We start from the raw sequence: 22,897 nt of genomic DNA, 5'->3' as shown, positions 1-22,897 counted from the left end.
GCTGGCTGCAAGTCTCTAATTATAGTTAGGAGACTAACTAAAATAGTTAAATGTTAATAACACATGATTGTTAACCAACTTTCATGCCATGTGTGTTATGTAGCATCCGAAAGTAGTGGTCGAAGAAACCGTCTTTCTGTCTCAAAAGGTCTTAGTCACAACCTTGCATTTTCACAAGAATTTCTACACTGGCGCAGTTTCTCCCTAGAAAACAGGAGTACAAAGGGAACATGGGAATGCGCGCACTTCCTTGTCTGTAAATGGGGTAGCACGCGAAAAAGACGCGCTTTCGATTCAACCTTGCATCGGCGATCGACGATGCGCGTCCACCTAGCGGCGTCAGCAAGCCTTTGGCCACGCCGCCGGACCAGCGTCCTCAGATCGATGTTGGGCCCGAGTCGGGCCTGCGGCCACTGCTCAGAGCTGGCGGCTGCTGCCGTGCCGGGCGCCGGTGGTGGAAGCCCTCCGTCACAGCGCCGTCACCGCCCCGATGCCTGCCGGAGGCGCCACGTGCTGGGAAGAGACCTCGCAGTGGGCACCGGAGGCGCGCTCCAAGGTCACGCTGCCTCCGGCAGCCGCAGCCAAGCGGAAAAACTCGCTGGCCAGCGTCCTTCGCGACGCCGAAGTGGCCCTCAACCACAGGTGACACTTGCATTGCGGTATGCGCGGTCCCGGTTCGGGTCGATAGGGGCGGTCGGGAAGTCCTTCCCGCGCGTCGAAGCGCGTAACCGTGAACCTGCCCTAGCGCGCTCCGTTTCGGAATACTATCAGCTCCGCGGAGGGAGAGCCCCCCTCCGAGCGGCGCGGTTTTCGGTTGCAAGTGGACCGCGTCCACTGGTAAAGGGGTGACGGCAGCTGCTACTCAGTTCGTTTACCTCAGCTGTCACATCCCAAAGTGCCCTACTGTGTCACGCAAGCATTTGGCGACCGGCCAGCACTTAAGGGGAAGTTTAGCGAACGGCTTTAGTGAACGACAGAACAACCTTTGTGTCCTGTTGTCGCGATGGTGTCGCTTGCTGCATGAGGAAACGGTAGTGTCACTTAAAGGACGATTGGTGAAATTCTGCAACTTTGCTGGATTTCCCGGCCTAAGGAAGAAGAGAGTTGTCGATGCTGCAGCTGTAGTCTTTTGCAGGTTTCCGTACGGTTTTCGTTATGCTTCCGCTGCGTGGGCGACTGATGCACTGTAATTAAGTGTTGCGACAGAACCTTGGTTGCGCCGCCGCGGTGGCTGAGTGGTTATGGCGCTCGGCTGCTGGCCCGCAAGACGCGGGTTCGATCCCGGCCGCGGTGGTCGCATTTTGATGGAGGCGAAATTCTAGAGGCTCGTGTACTGTGCGATGTCAGTGCACGTTAAAGAACCCCAGGTGGTCGAAATTCCCGGAGCCCTTCACTACGGCGTCTCTCATAGCCTGAGTCGCTTTGGGATGTTAAACCCCGATATACCATAAACCAGAACCCTTGGTTGCGCTTTAGCGACATGCGAGTGTGGTTCAATTCGTACATGAGTAGGAGTAGATGAACAGTGACTGCGCAACTGGAGATTATTGTATTACTGTGTTCACTGAAGCCTACTGTGTACAAAACAAGGAGCTTTACTTTTATGAGATCGTACCTGACGGCAGAAATGTGCCCTATAATGTTTTAGAAGGTGTATAAGTATCCATCGCTTGTTACGTGTGCAGATGTAGATTGTACGCCTGTTCGTCCATTTGACATTAAAACGAAAGTGTTTTTCCTCTTACGGTCTCAGCCTAGGTTCCGAAAAAACACTCCTAAACAAGGTATTGCGTTTGCCACAAAGTACAGCCGACTCGCTACTGACTAGCGCGTAACAGATCAGTGTGATGCAATAAACCTGAAATCTAGGTAGCAGTCAGAGATTCAACGTGCTCTTGGAAAAAAAGTATGTTAGCCCAATACAGCACGGAATCCGAGCCTATGAAGTTTGAAAACGCAGTAGATTGCTCACGAAGAAGCTCAGGATGCGGAAATACAAGTATGTGAAAGTGAAACAACTAGCAGCGCTCTCAAAACGCCCGTATTTATGTCAGTATGCACAAAATGCATTGGCGGCTAGCTTCGTTCGAATAGAGTCATGGTCTGCGCTCAATGCCTCAATGGCTGAATGGTCTTCGTGTCCGTGCCATTGCAGAGCTAGCTTGTCCAGATTAGTAGATGACAACACTAATGGGCTAAGAAGTTAGAGAGGCTTTTCTTCAGAATTCAGTTTTTATGTCTATAACGCTAGGATCTACAGTTCGCTGCCACGCTGGGTCAGTTGTGACTGGGTCAGTAAGAGACAAAAACCTCGTGTTATCGCAACACAATGTCGCGCGTCTGGCTGTCATGTTTAAGCATCGTAATTTAGGCTGTAGTCACTTCTTTCATAAATGTGTTACGCATCTGTAGACTAGGAAAAGGCAAAAAAAAACGAAGCTAAGGCGTTGACAATTCAAATATGCTACAGTATAAAATTCACAGTAACGTGCACGCCAATTTCATACACTCTGTGGATTGTAGGCCCATTGAGACCGCGCCACTTCGTATGCTGCCATGTTTATGGATGACATCAGGCACTGCAGTTGAACGCCAGGACAATGCGTGTAGTTACCGTTACTACGGACAGCTCTGAAATTTGTTCCTTAGGGCTAAGTCCGCAATAATGCACTCCACTTGACTCACATATATTTGAATATCCTATGGCAGAAGCCAGCCTAAACCCGTTCTCGCAGTAAGCGCAGTGTTTCCGCAAATTCCACAGAAGGACCTTGTGAAAACTAACAGTGCTGTCGTATAGAAATCTGAATAATTCATGAGGTAACATGTCTTCGCGAGAGTTCCGCCATGACGCGGTAAACTTCAGTCGCGGCGATAACTATAGTTGATAATGCATCTGAGGACTGGCGTGCGGCTACCGAAAGAACTACGAGGCTTTTTCAAGTATTCGTAAAGATTTTATTACATTGCAACATTTTCTCGGTTCCCAGGGTATAGACCAGAAACAAGAGATGCTTCATGATACAGAAAGTGGCGAACAAGATTTTGTCCTGGACGAAATTAAGCCATAACGGGAGTTTGCATTTTTGCGCCACCTTAAAAGCAATACCGTCCAACGCTCACATCACGTATGTACAAGGTCGGTCAAAAGTTTCCAGGCCACAGGGTCTGCTTTTGAGCAGTGCAGTCGGGCAGTTATCACACCTCGGAAGCTCAAAATACGTGTAGAAGATAGAAGAAGCAGTGTTCTAACCTCTGAGAACCTTGATAGCTTTATAGAAACCTTAAGTGCCAAAATATTATCATAAAAACCAGATTCTGTGGCCTGAAAACTTCTGACCCACCCTGTACATGCTTAGTTAAGCTATAGTCAGCGCAGGAGTTGGCTTAAAACGCTGCAGCGTGCTCGATTCAGTTCTTCGATACATATGTATACACGCAGGTGCCCTTGTACGCCAATTAGCGTTTATGTTGCTGAAATATGCGAGATACCTCAAGTGTTACTGTCAGAGACGCAGCCAGCGTTTCTACATCTGCTCGTTCATGCATTCGTTTTTCTAATACGTAGCAAAGGGGACGAACACGCTGCGCTCTAAACAAGCGTCTTGCCGCGCCAGCAGTGCAGTCTTTGCCAAAAGTAACCACGCAATGGGGTTTGCTTATCATCCATATAATGGAGCCCTTACAGCACCGCTAAATACCCAAAGGTCTCGAAAGGTGAGCACAAGGGTTCTCCTCACCATGCTCCACTTCACGGCAAAGGAACAAGCCCTGCCGCCTAGTTACTTTAGGGAAAAACAGTGCGGTCACCGGAGCGCAGCGCTATCTCGCCTTTGGGCTCAGGAGCACTTTGTGCAGGGTTTTCTTCAAAAGTAGTAAAATATACTCTTAAATGCCGCATACACTTGACTAAGGGATGTGCTTTTCGAAAATTTGGCGGGGTGCGGCCTTTCGCGAAAGCGGCATCTTGCAGTTCAGTTTTGCAACTGTATTTCGTGGGAAACCCGCCGCGGTGGCTCAGTGGTTAGGGCGCTCGACTACTGATCCGGAGTTCCCGGGTTCGAACCCGACCGCGGCGGCTGTGTTTTTGTGGAGGAAAAACGCTAAGCCGCCCGTGTGCTGTGCGATGTCAGTGCACGTTAAAGATCCCCAGGTGGTCGAAATTATGCCGGAGCCCTCCACTACGGCACCTATTTCTCTTTCTTCTTTCACTCCCTCCCTCATCCCTTCCCTTACGGCGCGGTTCAGGTGTCCAACGATATATGAGACAGATACTGCGCCATTTCCTTTCCCCAGAAAACCAATTATTATTATTATTATTCGTGGGAACTATACTTTATTGAGTCACACGGTGTGACGCTATATCTGGCATCTAGTTGCAGGTATTTATAAGGTCCTTCATCGATATCGCTATCGACGCTGCTTGCACTCGGCTCCTCATCAACTTAGTAAATGAAGTAATCTTCAGTTACATGCAATGCATTCGAAATTCCTACAACTTTAATACTTTTGTAGCAATGGAACAAGCCACTCTCCCCTTATAAAAGTGGTCTATAGACTTTATATACTTCTTTAGACAATATTGCTTTCCTGTAGATATTTTCTTTTGTCTGTCCGTAGTCTATATACTGGCTACAGATAAAGTCTGCTAAAAGTGCATGGCCAGAAATTCATATATTGTCTATTGACTGTCTATAGGCTTATTTTGTCCATATACTAGTACATAAAATTTCTATAGAAAATCTATAGACTTTATTGCCAAAACTTTATGGACAGTCTATAGACTGTTTGAAGACGTTTTTGTGAGGGATAAACGACTTTAAAACTTTTAACACCGTCTCGAGATACCGCACGTTGTCAGCTATTTGTCGGCTTCGGCGTGATAAGATTTCGACGCCAGCGCATTCATCATCGCCCAAAACTCGGGCCCGCGGCTCCCTGCACAATGTCGCACAGAACAATAAATGCGACCCGCTGCGCAATGCTGCGCCGAAATAGTTGCCAAGGTCATTGATGTTCTCGGCTTTCCAACGTCCTCGCTGCACACGGCCCGCTGCGGGCGCGCTGTGCTTCTCAGGTGTCATGCTCCGCAAAATAATAATAATTGGTTTTTTGGGGAAAGGAAATGGCGCAGTATCTGTCTCATTTATCGTTGGACACCTGAACCGCGCCGTAAGGGAAGGGATAAAGGAGTAATAATAATAATAATAATAATAATAATAATAATAATAATTGGTTTTTGGGGAAAGGAAATGGCGCAGTATCTGTCTCATATATCGTTGGACACCTGAACCGCGCCGTAAGGGAAGGGATAAAGGAGGGAGTGACAGAAGAAAGGAAGGAAGAGGTGCCGTAGTGGAGGGCTCCGGAATAATTTCGACCACCTGGGGATCTTTAACGTGCACTGACATCGCACAGCACACGGGCGCCTTAGCGTTTTGCCTCCATAAAAACGCGGCCGCTGCGGTCGGGTTCGAACCCGGGAACTTGGATCAGTAGCCGAGCGCTCTAACCACTGAGCCACCGCGGCGGGTGCCACGCGCAGCATAATTTCCATTTTCGTGACGTGGTCGAATGGTTTGGCCGTTTGGCAGTGGGTTTGGTGCGCTCGGCACTGCCGACGTGGGTTTCGCAAGGCTAAGATTAGTGACAGCGGTGGAAAACGCGAGTGCGAGACAATTTCCGGTGACCAGAACGCGCCCATAATTAATACGGCTGCATTGAGTGCGCAGAAGTGTCGGTAGCGAAGGACTTTGACGCAGCTCTGAGAACGCTGTGTACAATCCCTGTCAGAAGAAATTGGTGGGAACACTTAAGCTCCGCCTTAAGGGTATGACGAGATAGGGTAATGGGTTAATGCCCACATATACGGAATCGGTCATTCTCTACATTCATAGATCACTGGAAGCTTGCCCTCATACCAGTTCTGGTGCAGCAGTGCAGCGGTCACGTGATGCACCACTGCCATCGAATGGCAGGTTTTGCCAAGGGTAGGGCTTATAAGACCTGGTTACTCTTCCCGAGGAACCTCTCGCGACCGATCACTAATTGAATTGCCACCTGCCACGGTGGGCAGTTTGCTCACAATCCGGACGCCAGGTTGTGATGACGCCACAATGGCACGTGAGTCGTGACACAGGTGGCCCGCTTAGGTTGCTTAATTGCGGATATTTTGTGGATTTCTCGTTCACGATCAATGGCGCGCCGACACCGATGCCGACGACGACGGCGGCTTTTCTGCGACAGCGGCTCCTTAACGCTATCGCGTTAGAGCAGCCACTAACACCGTCGTCCGATGTGTAGGAGAAACTAAAAAGAAGCTCACATTCCTTCTCGTCGAAGCATTTCGGAACCCTGTCCAAACTGTTTCATGTAAACCTTCTGTTTGGGGTACCCTTCTCTACAAAACATTGCCGTCATGCAGTGAAGTGCTACAGAACGTTATGTGGAGAAGTCAATCAAAATTCGTGTTCACGAAGAAATCGTCGCTGCTTTCACAGCAGGCCGTATCGGCTTCAGCGCCTAGAAAATAGGATTATTATTCTAGATAGGCATCTTTCTTTCATCTACTACATTATTCCTCCACAGCCGTTCTCTAGACGCTGAAGCCAATTCCGGCCGCGGAAAAAAAAACGGGTGTGCGTCGGCGAGGCAAAAATGTTCGGTGAAGGCGCCCTCAACATCGGCAACATAATAAACGCTAGCTGGGTTTCCCTCAATCTACATCATGGCACGTTAGCATGCTGGCATGCGAAAGTCGTGGCCAAGGTCACCTGCGGCTGTAACGAAGCAATGACTTTAACGAAGAGATCTGGGACCCTTCGACTTCGTTATAACGAGGTTCAGTCATATCTGTGAAAAGAGCCGGTAGTTAATGTAAGTGTCGTTCACTTTTTGCCCTTATTATTAGCGCTTAAGGGTTCAATTTTCTGTTAAAGTAGCCTTTTGGTCATTGGAAAGTATATACTGAATTGGAAAGTTTTATATTGTTGCCTTATGGCCGACCTAAGGTTAATTTAACTCCATACAGATTATCCCCTCATTAGTAAACTGAACCTCTAGGCAGCACTGAAACAATCAGAAATGGTTCATTGTTGTTCCGTGGATTTACATCCCATTTTTATAAGGGTGCAGCCCAAGAACTACGGGCAGTTGTGTGAGGGGTTCTTAAATAAAGTTACTACATCAGAGATGATCCTTGAAGATAGAAAATTAGTACAAAGAGAGTATACAAGAACTGAGAAAAAAAAGAAATGCTAACAATTTTGTATAGTCGCTATTCCACTAGGGTTCCAGCGTTCTGACTGCTGTTTTGTGTGAACGAATCGACATGTCTAACGTAACAGTTCGTGGTAACATATCCCACAGCTTTGTAGCAAAAAATGAAAATGAGAATTTCAGGCAATGTGTTGGATTGTGTGGTGCGACTGTAGAGCATTGGATGGAATTAAATCGGACTGCATGTGTTCCTGAGTGATAAGTGAGCGTTATCGAGGGATAGATCGCAGTGCGACGAATCAATTTGCAAGTTAAGACTAGCGAATATGCGAATGCGACTGAATCGGGGTGTCTTGCAGCGCCGCCAGAGAGGTAGACTACGTGCTGGTGTACGAGTGCGACGACGTGAGCCGGACCTACCAGGAGGCCGAATGGGAGCTGCATCGGCACTACCGCGAGCTGTACGAGAACGCCATGCGCACGGAAGGGCTGCAGATGGACCAGGAGCACATTGGCGAGTACGTCTTTCTCAAGGTGTACTGCCCCGTCCAAAGGCTCTGCCAGGAGGCAGAGAATATTCGCCTCGACCTGCCGCTAGAAGGCGTGAGTCTCCCATTTCTTTCCTTCCACAATAATGCCGAGCCGTGTCAAGCCAAGCAGCCTTGCGCTTTGACTCGCCACGAACATGTTAACCATGTAGCACTATCTGGCTGCAGTTCCTGAACAACAAAGTGGGATACGATTTTTATCACGAACTACACAAGAAAGGCTCGAATTTATAACTGCTTAGAAATTTGCGTTCTATTAGTGTATGGTTTATGGGGTTTAACGCCCCAAATCAATTCATGCTATGAGGAACGCCGTAGTGGAGGGCTCCGAATAATTTCGACCACCTGGGGTTCTTTAACCTGCACTGACATCGCACAGTACACGGGCCTCCAGCATTTCGCTTCCATCGAAATGCGACCACCGCGGCCGGGATCGAGCCCGCGCATTTCGGGTCAGCAGCTGAGCACCATAACCACTGCGCCATCGCGGCGGCTTTTGCGGTCTATTGTGGATTTCCGGACTTGCTTTTTAAAAACTATGGCAATCAGTCATTCATTCCGATAGGTTCCAGGAGTGTTTAGCACACCTTTTCTTTTAGGAAAGGAAATGGCGCAGTAATTGTCTCACTTCTCAGTGGACCCTTCAACCATGGTCAAAAGAAAAATTTTACCGGACGTTCACCCTTACGATAATGCGAATTTCGCCGACAGCTTAAGGGGAAAGAAGGGGGGAAGGGGGTGCCAGTCAGAATGCCTAGCAAACTCTGGCTACCGGTTATGCCGCTACATTCGCTTTAGCGCCACGGCTAAGCACTGTAGTGAATGCCTTTTGCTGAGACTTCTGGAGTAGTCTGGGTGCAGTAACCAGTCATGAGGTGAGAGGGTGCGGGTGTAGGGCTGGCCTGACGCACGGTAAAGCACACAATAAGGGTCATGGATAGTCACGGCTCTCTGCGTTTTTCACGCTGAACGCCCGCTTTATCTAACAATTAAAAAAAAACGCCTCCTCTATTATCAGTGCCTGTCATATCATCGCCTTTCCGAAGGGAGAAGCGTGGATGCCTCGTTCGCCGGTCATCCGCGATGAGGTGCGCTCAGGTTGGACCGCCTAGTGTTCCTCTATAGGAGCGCCACGTTACGTAACTTTTTTCAGCCAGCCAGTTAGTAGGAAATGCATGAATGAACGTGTTTGTTGAGAAAAGGCGGCCCAAGAGTCACTGAATAGGGAAGAGGCAAGGAATTGGGATTATCTGTTCTTTCGCTTCTTTCTTGCTCCTTGATTGCTTCTTGAAAACCCCGCTGTTTGTTAGCGCTTCGATCGGAAACTTAGTGTTTATTCCTTTTGCGTTAGAGCTCTTTTCTTTGAAACTGCGTGATTTTACATCTGTATAATGCATTACATCCCCTTTAAAAAATGTTTTACGCGCTTCCTGGTCTACGAACAAGCACTATGTGTTTAGAATGACCACATGACACTATTTTTCTGTAAAATTTATTGGGAATAAACATTGATTTAATTTGATTTGATTTAATGACATTTTTTTCCGCGCTCGCAGCCGATAAACTATGTGAATACGGTAAGGCGTGGATTAACTTCTAGAAGATCTGTTTGCTTTCTTGATTGCCAGCAGCTTTCAGCAAGTCCAGGATTCTTGGACATCAATTTTAACTTTGAGGCAATATTGTAAGGCACTGTTATGAAAACACTGAAGGTAACTGTCCATTCTTCTGATGGGTAGCAAAATATCTCTTTTAACATTTGTCCACGGCTCGCACCCAGTAGTTGAGACTGCCATTGAAAACCAATGGGGAAAGTTTTTGACCATAGCAAGGACGTTAATAGCAAAAAAAAATGCATGCCTGTCGAGGAGAGATCTGCGGATATATTGTGGATTCTTACCACATATGAAAAAAAAAATGCGTTCATAAAAAGTTCCTCGTTAAAAAATGCGCTTGACCAGAATTTCTGGGTATGATAGAGCTGCGAATAACTTCCAGGAAAGCCTATCGTGTAGTGGAAGTTGAAAGAAAGCTCTGACTGTCTGACCACATGTCCTGTAGATAGGGGTGTATGAGGGATAGAGGAGGCCCGTAGGTCACATGGCCTATGAGGGACCACTGGCGGCTAATGAGAGTCGGCGGCGGAGACAGCATTTTAGAATACGACAGCGATGTGAGCGTGCGTGCGCGTGTGTGTGTGGTTGCAGTCAAAGAGAAAGTGCAGTACTCGCGCAGTGATTGTCAAGGATGTTAAACCATTGGCCCATGCGGGGAAAGGCGAATAGAAGATGGTAGAACGTGAATAAAGAAAGTGAAGGAACGTGTGCGAGGCCAGTTTCACTCGGGTGGGCCAGCCCGCGGGAGCCGCCTAAGAGACAAGCACGACCTCTGAGGCGTGTGTGTACTTAACCCACGTGTGCTCTAAACCGTGAAATCAGAATGCGCACAACGCCTGCGCGCACAGCGTAGAGAAAGTGCGAAAGCCAGGCAGAGCTTCGGTGAACCGAAGGTTGTCTCGAATCGAGCGCGGGGCCGAAGGAATTTTTAGTTGAAGGAGGCGGAAGTCTCCAGAATTTAAAGGCGATCCTTGGAGATACCGAGCGCATTCCAGTGGCTGTCCAGTGCCAGCCAAAGCGAACGGTTGGGGAGTCGGATAAGAAAAGAGGAGAGAAAAAGGCCAGAGGCCGTCGTGAGCAATTTTTACAGAACAGCGTTCCGAAGGGTCGGCATTTGCCTGTTCCTTGTAGGGAGAAACTGCAGTGTGTCTTCGTTTCAGTAGAAGCGCTGTCCGAATGAGCGAAACGTTTGAATTAGTCTGCTAGCTGACTAAGCAGAGCGCTGAAATAACTTTTAAGTAAACGGAAGTATAAAATATTGAAGTTTGGCATACCGCATATCAAGAAGATTCCCCCCCCCCCCCCCCCCCCTTCTTTTTTCTGGAACAGAAAAGCCCTATGCTGCAGTTTTGTTATTAACAGTGCTTCATTCATTGATCACCAAATAGTTCCTTTCCATTGCGACTTTCCATTTTCCGAAGCCGCTAACAAATGTAAACAAAGTTTACCTACCATACTTTCACGGCGTTTCCAATGTGCGCAGTTTGCAGGTTTGAGACTTCATTCTCATCTCTTGCCTTTAAGAACAATCGAAGCGAAAAGAAATCAAGGAAGCTTATCACAAACATTGCGTCCGTCACTGGCACAACATAGACGAGTTTCAAAACGCGATTGCAGTACTGGTCCAATCTGTAGGAGACGCCGGGCCGATTCAAATACGACGACATTGATGTTTCTGCGCAGTGAATTCGCCATTAAGAAGTAACCAACCTCTGCAGACTCATCGCCGAGATTTATATCGCAGGGTCTCAAACGCGGAGCTCAAGTCATCACTGGCGACTGCGCCCTTGCAGCATGGGCGCACGGGCAACGAATCTAGGTTATCGTTTGAAGCGATCGACCTGTCGTAGTGCCTCACTAAAACGATGCAGCGTTGTGGAGGTTGTAGAGCTGGCGTTGTTTCGCCGGTAGCTGAATTCAGAACGACGTTAGCGAGCATAAAATGGCTCCTATTGGACGACTGGCGACCTCGAACTGGAGAATCTCCGTGCCCAAAGATATGAGAGCCCAGGCGGCGGCTCTGCACGGTTTCAGAGACACATGCTTTTGGGTGCGCGCCTGTGCGGAGGAGGAGGTTATGAGGAAAGTAAAGGCGTCGTGACTGTCTCATTCTGGACTGACACCTGCAGAGCGCGTGCGCATCTCACATTTCATGTCGTACAGTCATCAACGAGTGAAACGAGCTAACCTGAGTTTGCGGCCCGAGGTCTATTTTACTCCTGATGATGGGGATGGTTAAAGAATGTTGTCAATGGCCTTTGCCCTGCGGTGCACTCAACTTGGCTGATACGCCGACGATGACGACGGCGACGACTTCGGTGGTGATGTGGTGGGAGGTTTTCCCCATCCATATAGTTGCAATCGAAATCCGTTGAGCTTACGTGGGCTACTCGCATGTTTATAAGCACCTCCCCACTGCGCAGATGTGCTGAGGGGCACGAGCTCGCGTTATCATCGTCACATCATCAGCCTGACTACGCACACTGCGGGGCAAATGCCTCTCCCGTGTCTCTCCAACTGACCCTGTCCTGTGTAAGCTGCGGCCACCCTATTCCCCGCAAACCGCGTTATCATCCTTCATGAATTAAATAGTGTACGTTAATTTGTTTTTCAAACGAAACAACGCTAGGCGTGTGCGTATATCTCGAGCGGGTTTCATGCTTGGCCCTCGTTCGCCTCAAGATTTTCCCGATTCGGGCAACTGTGTAGAAGTTTGACGCACGCTGCCTTTACATTTTTTGGCCAGATATAATGATATTTCATGCGCTTATTGGCATGTCCCGACATGGTATGCACAGAATGCGCTTTGTCATTACGAAACCTTATGGCTGCATCGGTCGTGAAGATAATACCAGAAAGGATAGTCTCGTGGTGGCTTCAAAGTTAGCAATAAAAAAGCAGAAGTCGGCTGTCCAACACGGCACCTTAGCACACCACCTTTAGTGCCAAGTAGACAAAACAACGTGCGCCTGCTGAGGTTTGATTCGGATGGCCCGCAAGGTCGATATTAGTGGTTCGGTGTAGAGGGCAATAGCAGGAAGAACGACGTAAGAAACGTTTGCTGCAAAGAGTGAACATGCTTCGGCAATTGGTATCTCCTGGTTGCTATTCAGACTAGTAAGCACAGCAGTTTTTTGGTAGCTTGACACTTTTTTCTCTAGATAAAGATATTTAAACCATTCACTTTTCCATGGCTAAAAGTGGGAATATCAAGGGACCCCACTATGAAATATACTGTGAATCGCTTATCACCATGAAGTGGCGAATTGAGCTATATTGCCCTGAATTGACTTGCGAGAGCTCTGGATTGATCAACGGGCAGGGATTGACCCTAAATAGGAGGTGCCGGAACGCACATTTATGTCAGGAGCTTTCGTTGGTAGCACTTGTTCGACTTGGACGCACTTCCCAAAAACATTTCCTAAACTTTCACTGCTTTCGTGGCACACCACCCAAACCACATGCGCTTGCGAACACATTTATTTATTTATTTTTATTTATTTGAAAATACTGCAGCCCCATTCCAGGGGCTATAGCAGGAGTGGTTACATATATCATGCGGTACAGTTGCGCGCATAAAGGGGTACATGGCAAAATGTGAAACAAACGTTGCATACAACATCATATAATGCTACGTCTCAATTTCGGACGCAAAATCAGACACAGAAAAGGCACGTGGCACTGCGCCACCGCGGGAGAGTGAATGTTCACCCTCTAACTCTGAAATAAAATTTTTATTACAGGTAAATCTACCCGTCAGTGCCGTTTCAAGCATAACTCCATGATGATACCTCCCTGAAAACTGGCGAGTCACGGTGCTGAGATACCCTTAGTTTTTTTTGTTTTTTGTTTTTTGAGCTTGAGTGATGAGCCAAGTCTCGAAAATTCGACCGCTCTTGTTTTGCAGTCGAAGGTGGAACAAAAAATGTGGGCACAGAAAACGAAAAAAAAAGAAGAAAAAAAAACACTATGGCAGGACCGAAACGAGATAACCGAGCAGAGGGGACATAAAAGGGGTTGCCTACCCCCTGCACTCCGCAAGGGGGCGACCATCGCTGGCTCGTCCCATGGATATACTGCTCTAACGGTTCAACGAAACACGGGCCAGGAAAGGAAATTCCCGCGACACCCCTTCCCTGTCGCTTTGCAGCAGCAAGCGAGTTGAGACCGCCATGAAGAAGAACCAAACATCGATCGAACAGTTGCGAAACAACGCCGGGCAAAAAAAGTCTCGGCCCTTTATTCGGGCGCAACAAGAAAAAAAAGATACAAACCGACAGAGACACGCAGGGACCTCCCTTTCTCTTTTCGTGCCTGCCGCACGTATGACCAACGATCCTCAACTCTCGCGGATGGTCCGTGGCATTCAAGAAGCATTATACGAGAATGACGAAGCGAAAGGCCAGAAAGCGTAGCGAGGCTTAGGTAAGCACGTGCCGTTTAGATCGATCTGTTTCAGCCCACGCGGCGTGCACGCCAGCTGCGGAGCGACCTATGTCAAAAAAGCCCCCAAGAAAGTGCCTTCACGCACTGTACGTCGGACGGCACGGACTATCGAATTCTCTCGCCATATACACAAGCGCCGCCTACGCGCGCACTTACAGTGCCATTTGCATACAGACATCGCCGAGTCGCGGGTCCTCCCTGGGCGCCCGGCGTTATCTGCGGAAGGGAAAAGACGTGTTTGCCGCCGGCACGCCGGCGTCATTACTTTAATAACGAGATTCCCAGTGCCGCGCCAGTCTTGCACGGCGTGCGGATCGAGCTGATGAAGCGGAGATCGGAATTGCCTTTCTGACTCTCCCTTCTTTTTGTTTAGCATGTGCGGGACTTGAGAGCTGGGTAAATAGGAGGAGTCGATATATAAGCGGCTACGGCTTATTAATACGTGAAAACGGACAGATCATTCAGCGAGTAGCTTGGTCGATAACTTAGAAACAAAAATGCAAGGTGACTTGAGAGCTTTCCGCAACGCCTCTCGAAAACCGGAGATAAAGTTTCGCTTCGTAACGTATAGAAAACTTTAATTAAGCAGGTGTCTGGTACAGAGCAGTTTTTATGCATACTCTACACAGAGTCTACTCAGTTGGTGTGCTGGATGTTCATTTTTTGTATGTATGTAGGTTCGCAATTAGAAGATAATTACGTCCGTGTAATCACATCCTTTGGCTGGCCAGTAGAGGATATCAGGGTGCTGGCACTCGAAGGCATCCAAACATGTATCACAGCGTTTTCCACAGACTGATTTGTAATTTCAAAACCTCCCACTTGTCCAGTCCTTCCCTCCTTCCTGCATGTTTCTTCCTCTATATATTTTTCTTTCATTCTTTCTCGCCACTCATCATCTCTCTCTCTCTCTTCCTTCCTTTTCTTTCTTTCTTTCTTCCTTTCTTCTTCCTTCCTTTCTTCTTTCTTCCTTCTTTTTTCTTTCTTTCCTCCTTCCTTCCTTCCTTTCTTCCTTTCTTTCTTTCTTCTTCTTTCTTTCTTTCTTTCTTTCTCTTTCTTCCTTTCTTCCTTTCTCTTTCCTTCCTTCCTTTCTTCTTTCTTTCTTCTTCTCTTTCCTTCTTCTTCTTCTTCTTCCTCCTTCTTCTTTCTTTCTTTCTTCTTTCTTTCCTTCTTCCTTCCTTCCTTCTTCCTTCTTCCTTCTTTCTTTCTTTCTTTCTTTCTCTTTCTTTCTTTCTTTCTTCTTTCTTTCTTCTTCTTCTTCTTTCTTTCTCTCTTCTTTCTTTCTTTCTTTCTTTCTTTCTTCAACAATCTACGGATGTCCCGTTTTTATGCCCAAGGAATCTGAAAAGTGCTTAAAAATGTATTAAAAATTTATCCCTTTTCCTGCACTCTCCTGACAACGTTTTTGTTTTTTTCCCATGTAAGGGAAATGAACTTGTTGCTGAAAATCAGTGTAAAATTGGGGTAAGCAAAACCTAATTACACTCTTCAACTACAACCTCCTGCGCAAAGCCACGAAGGCTGCACGTCACGCGGCCGTTTAGACGCTCGTATGAATAGGCTGCGTGGCGCATCAGACGGAAATAAGATTGATTATGACGAAATGAAAGGCGCAGTAACTTTCTCACTTCTCAGTGGACAGTTCAACCGCGCCGTGAGGGAACTGAGAAAGGCGGGAGCGAAAGAAGAAAGAGGTGCCGTAGTGGAGGGCTCCGGAACAGTTTCAACCAGCTGGGATCTTCAACGTTCACTGACTTCGCGCAGCACACGACGCTATTTTGCCCGTGATTGTAGAGAGCTTCGGGAACGACGCGGCCGCAGACGGAGCAGCGAGAGCAGGAGGGTGCTGAAGACTGTACAGCTTATTTTACAAACCAGGTGTTTCAGAGAAGCCCACCACTAATTTTTTGAAATGGGGTTTTGGAGGTAAACAGAAGCCTTTAGAGGCATAGTAGTACTAGTGTTGGTGGCGTCAAAAAACAGGCGAATCACGTTAACTAGTAAAGCGATTAACTAAATTCTGATAGTTAACTTTTTAACTATTACCGATAGGCGCCCGATTGCAATTATAGATTTGTAACCAGCAATTAGTAATAGCCGCACCAGTTTCTAGAATTCGAAAGAGCGATTACCTTCCGATGTGGCTCGACTAATTTGGACCGAGCCGCCGCGGTGGCTGGGTGGTTATGGCGCTCGGCTGCTGGCCCGAAAGCCGCGGGTTCGATCCCGGCCGCGGCGGTCGAATTTCGATGGAAGCGAAATTCTAGAGGCCCGTGTACTGTGCGATGTCAGTGCACGTTAAAGAACCCAGGTGGTCGAAATTTCCGGAGCCCTTCACTACTGCGTCTCTTCATAGCCTGAGTCGCTTTGGGACGTTAAACCCCCATAAACCAAACCAAACCAAACTAATTTGGACCGTTTCTCGCACCACTCGAAAACCGCGCGCCTGTGGAGAGCGCAAAGCGACGTCAACCAAATGGCGTCACATCATGACGCACGTACCAGGCGGCCATCTCTTCCCTGCCCGCCGACGAATAGTTTGGTTTGGTTTACGCGTTTAACGTCCCAAAGAGACTCACGCTAGGCGGGAAGTATTAGTAGTGGAGGGCTCCGCATAATTTTGACCACGTGGAATTATTTAACGTGCCCTGACATCGCACAGTACTCGGGTCTCTAGCATTTCACCTCCGTGTATATGCGACCGTCGAGGCCTGGGTCGAATCTGCGTCTTCCGGGCCAGCAGCCAAGCACCGTAACCACTGAGCCAGCGCGGCGGTCCCGGCTAATGCATTTCGCGCAAGTAGACGGCTTTAAGTGGATGTGCGTTTAGCTATCCACTGCTCTCATCATTTTCGTGGTTATGCGAGAATTAAATTGCCTATTTCTGAATGACAGTCACCACGCCTGCGGTGTTTTTCATCGTTTCTATTGCAGAAAGAGAAAAATTAAAACGCCAAACTACGTTTTCTTTTTTGATGCAGTTGCTGATAGAAGACAACGAAGACGACGAAGAGCAGCAGTGGATACACGAGAAAGTAGCTGCAATGTTCGACATGGGCGTGAATTGTGAGTTATTGCGTCGTATCTACCGCTTACAGCGATAAAATGGCAAACGTACGCGAATTTAAATACTTACGATGTATACTCGAGTTATGTAAACTCCGAATCTCATCTTGTACTTGTCCTTCACATTCTCTGCGTCACACTTAAAGTAAAAAAACGTATAAAAAGCTATAAACATTACTTTGGAGCCGTAAACTTTGCCACCAGTTATGTGAGCATCTGTCAAAATGCATCTGCACCCTTCAACCAAGATGAAGCTGAAACTACTTAGCTTTGTTCACTACATGGTTCAATGAGATGAAGCCCACATCACAGTGTTGGCAAGATTCCCAGAAAAACCTGCACCCCTTTTTCTACTTGCAGCCCGCACAATCAGCGCACCGTTCCAGTGCAGGTGCAAAGAGTGGTTTTTGGCGGAAAGGACCAATCGACCTACTTCCGATCAGCCCTGCGGTGCCTTTTAGTGAGTCATTTCCAATTCAATTTAAATTCAACGTCTCTTTATAAGCCGCACAAAACATCGCAAACAGAAAGTGTCAAGAGATGCGACTAAAACTCATACACTGTCTTAACGCAACAAAATAATACCAGAATGGAGAACAGAAAGTGCGCAGATCAACAGAGTCACCGAGAAGAAAGTAAAACAAACAAATACAAAATGTATTCAGCAGCATGCCTGTAACTTACGTAGCTACACATCGTAACTGCACGAATGGAATGTTTTCATAAAGTTTTGAGCGATTAATTGTGATCCTTTCAGCGTGTTTATCAGGTGTTATGAAATGAAACCTACAATGTTCAGACTCCGAGAGAAGGGCCTTGTGTTCAGTGCTGACGCTGGCTCCGAAATGGTTAAGCTCTTGGTCTTACACAAATATTTCAAGACCTGCACAGATTATAGTTTAAGTTTTTCCACTTGTCGAATCATCGGCAGTACGCCTCCGTTCAAAGATCAAGAAGTGCGTTTTCGTGCACTTCCTTTGAACAATCACCAAAGCGCTAAATATATAACTTCCCGCGTCAGAACACATAAGCTATGAAACACAAAGTCGAAATACACCACAGTGCTTTTAACAAAGAGGTATAATAAACATACGCTAAATATCAGGGGTTCCTTGCATTCAGGCTCGTTTGCGTTCGCCTTGGTACACGGCACACACCACTCATCGCCAAAGGAAAACTAACAGTGGCTGCGTACTTGGCTTATATCGACTGCATACGTTAGCTTCTCTAGACTGAAATATTTACGGCCAACTCCGACTACCATTTTTCTTTTTTTTTTCATCACTTTGTTACACGCTGAATACTAGCTTTCGATGGTGTTTAGCCCACTACGAATGGCCGCACACCACAACCGCATGCGTGACGTTTACTAATGTAAATAAGTAACCGTCATTTTCATCACTACTATTCCATTTGGCCAATTTTTACCATTTTGAGGAAACTTTAGAAATAAAATCTGACGAAATAAACTGCTGGATCGGCTGCAGACAAGGGCCAGAAGTAGGAAATTTTCGATCTAATGACGGGAATTCTCGATTATGGCATGATCACCGAGTTTCATTACCATTCGCTTTTCATCGCTATCTTCTGTGTCTGAACGTCTTAAGCCGGTATCGAATAAGCGATGAACACAATTTTTGCCGTCATTTAACCACTTTAGGTACACCAGCAGCAGGCCTTGGTGGCTCACTATTGTACCATAAATTTCCACACATAAACACAGCCTCGAACGCTAACCTCGCTCGATCGAAGCCTGCTGACGACGACCCCACGTGCACACTACTTCCAGCAGCAAAAGGGAAAACCGCAGAAGGTATTTATGCCACGCAGTCGAGCAATATTACCCACACGAACAACATACAATAAAGGGCCTAAATGCTTTCGACACATGCCATCGATGTTAGGCCGAATCGACCGACCCAGCTCGCGTGCCACCTGGAAAGGAAAGAACGCGTTCCATAGAGTGAACGCGCCGAAGAGGTATTCGCTGGCTTTGGGCGCTTATTTCGTGACGTCATCGCCACGCTTGCATGACGTGCAAACAACGTCTTGCCAAATATAGTAACAATGGCCTTCTATATATATATCTTTTTCGCGGTGGACAGTGGCAGCCGGTTCTGTATATAGTAGACCAAGCCTTGCAGCATCTAGAACACGCATATACCACCCCTCCCCCCCTCCCCTTCCCGTATTCCGACTCCTTATTGTCGTCCACGCGTTGTGCCACTGCTACTCGGGTCGTAAAAATAGCGTCCGAACTTGGCAGTGCTGCTTCTATTTTTTTTTTTTTTTGTAGAGATTACTTCTGAGAAAACAGGCCGATCGATTGTTCCTTTCACGGGCTTTGTAATGAATGAAGGAGTTGGTACCGCGTCGTTGTTTCGCCTCCGTGGTTCCGTGTTCCAAGTACCAAACAACGCGCTTTAAAAACGTCACGAAAAAGTGCGCACAAAAACACTGCCGTAAATCAGTGCTCTGCTTCTCTCGCCTTTCTCTTCCGTTCGCGCCCGCGCATAAAGTATCGTTAATCAATTAATCGATGCGTCCTAATCGACCCCTTCGTCGCCTAATCGGTTCAACGGGGAAAATGCAGTGCATATGGCGTCATTGTGAAGTAGATGCAACATTGCGATGGGGAGAAAGGGCAAGATATTCAGTTGTGCTTGATGTCACTGACAGGCCGCACAATAACTTTGGTGACTGCTACCATAAATAATTTTTTTTTCTTCTTGGCTTTGTTAAGAGGAGATTGCCATCGGCTGGAGAATTATATAAGCCGGAAAAAAAAAAAACCTTCCGCGCATTTTGTTGCTGGCAAAGTGCATTTTGTTAATGAGCGGAACACAGAAATTTCGAGGGGGTGAACGAGGCGTAAATTTTACTGCCTGAAACTTTGGATTCACGTGTTTTTAACACTTTTCGTACTAGTGTTCGTTAATAATCGCGATGTGGTTTCATCCTCTGCATGCGACTGTACTTTCTCGTTACAGAAAACGCGTTGAGGAAAAATCCACAATTTGACCACTAATAAAAAGCTTGCCCATTGGTGGAAGTCAATGAAAAAAAAAAATGGAGCTGCAATTCTGAATAATTACGCTCTAAAGAAGAAAAAAGTTCTAGTCTTATAAGAAGGTGCTATCTAGTTATAGGAAGGTTATAAAAGTATTTTCATACCTTTACTGTCAGTGGCGCCAGCGTTGGCGTAACAGATAGTTAAGCAATCGTTAAAGAGAAGGCGAAATGGTTTTTTGAGGATTTGAGGTTCTTCAAGAAATCGAATCTATGGAGGTTGAAGGTAAAGCATGCAAAGTATTTTTTTCGCCAGATTTAAAATAGTGACGTAATCGCCAATTAAAACCGCAGCGATAGTCAGGCTTCTTCTCACTACGGTAAAGAAGTGCGGAGAAACTGGCGACGACGTCATTGTCGAAATTTGGGATGTCCGCTACCTTCGTCCACGAGCTGCAGTGAGCTTTCAAACACCGCCAAACAATGCTTCGTGGGCCTCAACGTCGACGGCGTTGGTTTAATTCCTTGACACAACCGTTTATTAGCTGGAGACGCAGCACCGCTCCATGTGACGTCATCGTTGCGGCCTCTGTCCATCGCTGCGCACTGCAGAGAAGCCTGACCACCAATGCGGATTTGTTCTGCGTTTACGTCACCATTTCAAATCCTAGCACAAAAATACTTCGCATGCGTTACCTCCAAGTTTCACACATTCTACCCCTTTAAACTTGTCGAATTCTAAAACCTCTTCACCTGCCCTTTAGGGCGAAAGAACATCGCTTAAAATAAAAAATTTTATTGGTTGTAGTCGAGAGGAGCAATGCTAAACAAAAGGAAAGAAAAAATGATGGAGAAAGAGGAAGGTCGAGCCACATTTCCTGAGCACGCAAAGGTTTTGCTTTTTTTTTAGAAATATCTATAACAAGAAAAGGATTGGGCGGCATGTGACCTTTCCGTGACGATTCAAATGAAATTACTCTCAGCTAGGAGCGAATGTGTTCACCTGCTTATTACGAACGGCTCAATACGCTCCTCTACTGTAACTGTGTGGACATGGGCGCACCGTATAGCCGTAATTTTTTTGTGTGTTTTTGTCCGATCAATGCGGAGTTTCTTAAAATACTCTAGTCCCTTTCTCAAAATGAAGCATTGCCCCAAGAAAAATTTCAATAGAATGTGCATCACGGAAGTGAATGTAAACGTTCTCGTTCTTCAAAGTAATAAAACCTTTCACTTTAACACCGAGATAAACCCAAAACAATATTTTTGTATTCATTGTAAGTGACTGAGAGCGTATCTCCATAATTTTCACATCAAGAAGGGTAATCACAGAAGGCGTTAACATTAGAGGCAAATGAGTAATACGGTGCGTTAGCATGCAGCTGATTTTCGCTCTAGCTAAGGTGTACGTGAACAGCATTTTATTGCTATTGCTTTACTGTCTGGCGATAGACGTGCGTCAGATTGCGCTCCTTTCGGACAATGTGCACGTGCTTTTGAGGTCGGTTCGCTCACATGGTACTCTGCCAGTGGACAGCAGAGAAGAAACGAGAGGCTTGTGGAGGGGAAAGAGATGTGCAGACTTCGCAAAGAAAAATTCAGGGGGACACTTTGTTGACTTAAAGTGCGGAGAGGCGAAAGCCTTCAGCCCGGTGTTGATGCTTGTGTCACTGATGTGTGGTTAAGATGTTGATTAAGTGCACAATTGTTTGTGAATCTTAAATGATGGAGACACTGGAGGTCGTTTGAGAGGCACTCGTCTGATTTGACGCCTTTCCATAAACACATCCCAGCGTCCTAGACAAGGAGAACTACATATGCGTTGGCAGGAAATAGCGTAGTCGTTAGCGTGCTCGGCTGCGGAACGGAAGGATGGTGGAGCGAATCCAATCGCGCACAAAGATTTTTTTCAACTGTTAACGAGTTGAAGAGCGGAACGGACGGTATGAAGTCACTTCCGTTGCGTGACTTCCGGTTGGCGATGTAACGGACGGACAGGATCTCGACCGGGAGTATAAACCATCAAAATCTTCCGCCTGAAAATTGAAAATTAAATAAGAGAAACGTACATAACAATGTCCTTCTTTCAGGCGACAGCTGTTACATGCTGTTAACAACGAAATTCGTAACCTGATCTTACATTCCATTCGTGTGTGCCTCTATTTGCATAAGGACTGCAAAACAAATACAGCGCTTCGTCTGCATCCGCAGCAGCAAATTCAAACAAGAAGGAAAACGTACATTCAGTACGCTGGACCGCAAGCCCACTGATAGGACGCTCATTAATTAAGAGATGTAGAGAAAATCAAGGTCCACGTGAAAACATCCCCAATATTTCCAACAACAAAAACAAAAAGGAGTAGTATGTTCTTTGTCGTCAATAACCATCCACGTCACCCGAGACGGTTGGTTTTGTTGCAGTACTACAATGCTTTACAGAAAAGCAAGCTTGCCGATCAAGTGGTGAGTCGTTTTCGGCTTCCTAGCTCATGAGCAGCGGTTTCTTTTCAGACGCATCACGTGCTTACAAACATCGACATTGCCAAAAACGAAACTACAAATCCTGCGGAGTTCCACAAAAAGAAAGGTAATTGCTCTTTACCCGCATACTGACCTGATGGAGCCACGGGCTGGGCTGACAGTACTCTGCACACTACTGGGGTAATCACGCGCGAAAATAAGCTAACTGAAAGGACGCGTACAGCCGCCATCACTAGAGTGATACTTGGCGCTGCATTTTCCGCCGGTCGTCATGTAAATTCACGAATTTCCGTATTCGCAGCGCCACTTGCAACGCGTTTCAATAGAGAGAGCATTAGAGAGGAAGACAAAGAGGTCGGCCTGAGGAATAATTATCTGGCCCACTACTCTGCACTGGGGGAAGATCCCAAGTACGGCGGCCGAAACTAAGCAGCGCTTGCACGTAACCTCACCAATATGGCATTCAGTTATCTCCAGATTCATAAACATGTAGCGCCGTCTAGACGAGGTCTT

At 46.9% G+C, this 22,897-nt stretch overlaps 1 pseudogene across 1 annotated transcript in view; it reads left to right on the top strand.

Annotated features, from left to right (window-relative positions):
• The first annotated feature begins 468 nt into the window (after positions 1–468).
• The window catches only part of LOC144130487 (anoctamin-7-like), a 47,629-nt pseudogene continuing 25,200 nt past the window's right edge, over positions 469–22,897 (top strand). The window contains exons 1-5 of the transcript XR_013314110.1: positions 469–642; positions 7,578–7,821; positions 16,810–16,894; positions 17,255–17,354; positions 22,415–22,490. The product of XR_013314110.1 is annotated as an anoctamin-7-like (transcript). The remainder of the gene's footprint in view (positions 643–7,577; positions 7,822–16,809; positions 16,895–17,254; positions 17,355–22,414; positions 22,491–22,897) is intronic.

Source organism: Amblyomma americanum, chromosome 4 (genome assembly GCF_052857255.1).
Source record: "Amblyomma americanum isolate KBUSLIRL-KWMA chromosome 4, ASM5285725v1, whole genome shotgun sequence".
In the NCBI taxonomy this organism is placed as follows: Eukaryota; Metazoa; Arthropoda; class Arachnida; order Ixodida; family Ixodidae; genus Amblyomma; species Amblyomma americanum.
This window is presented reverse-complemented; position numbering and strand designations above follow the sequence as displayed.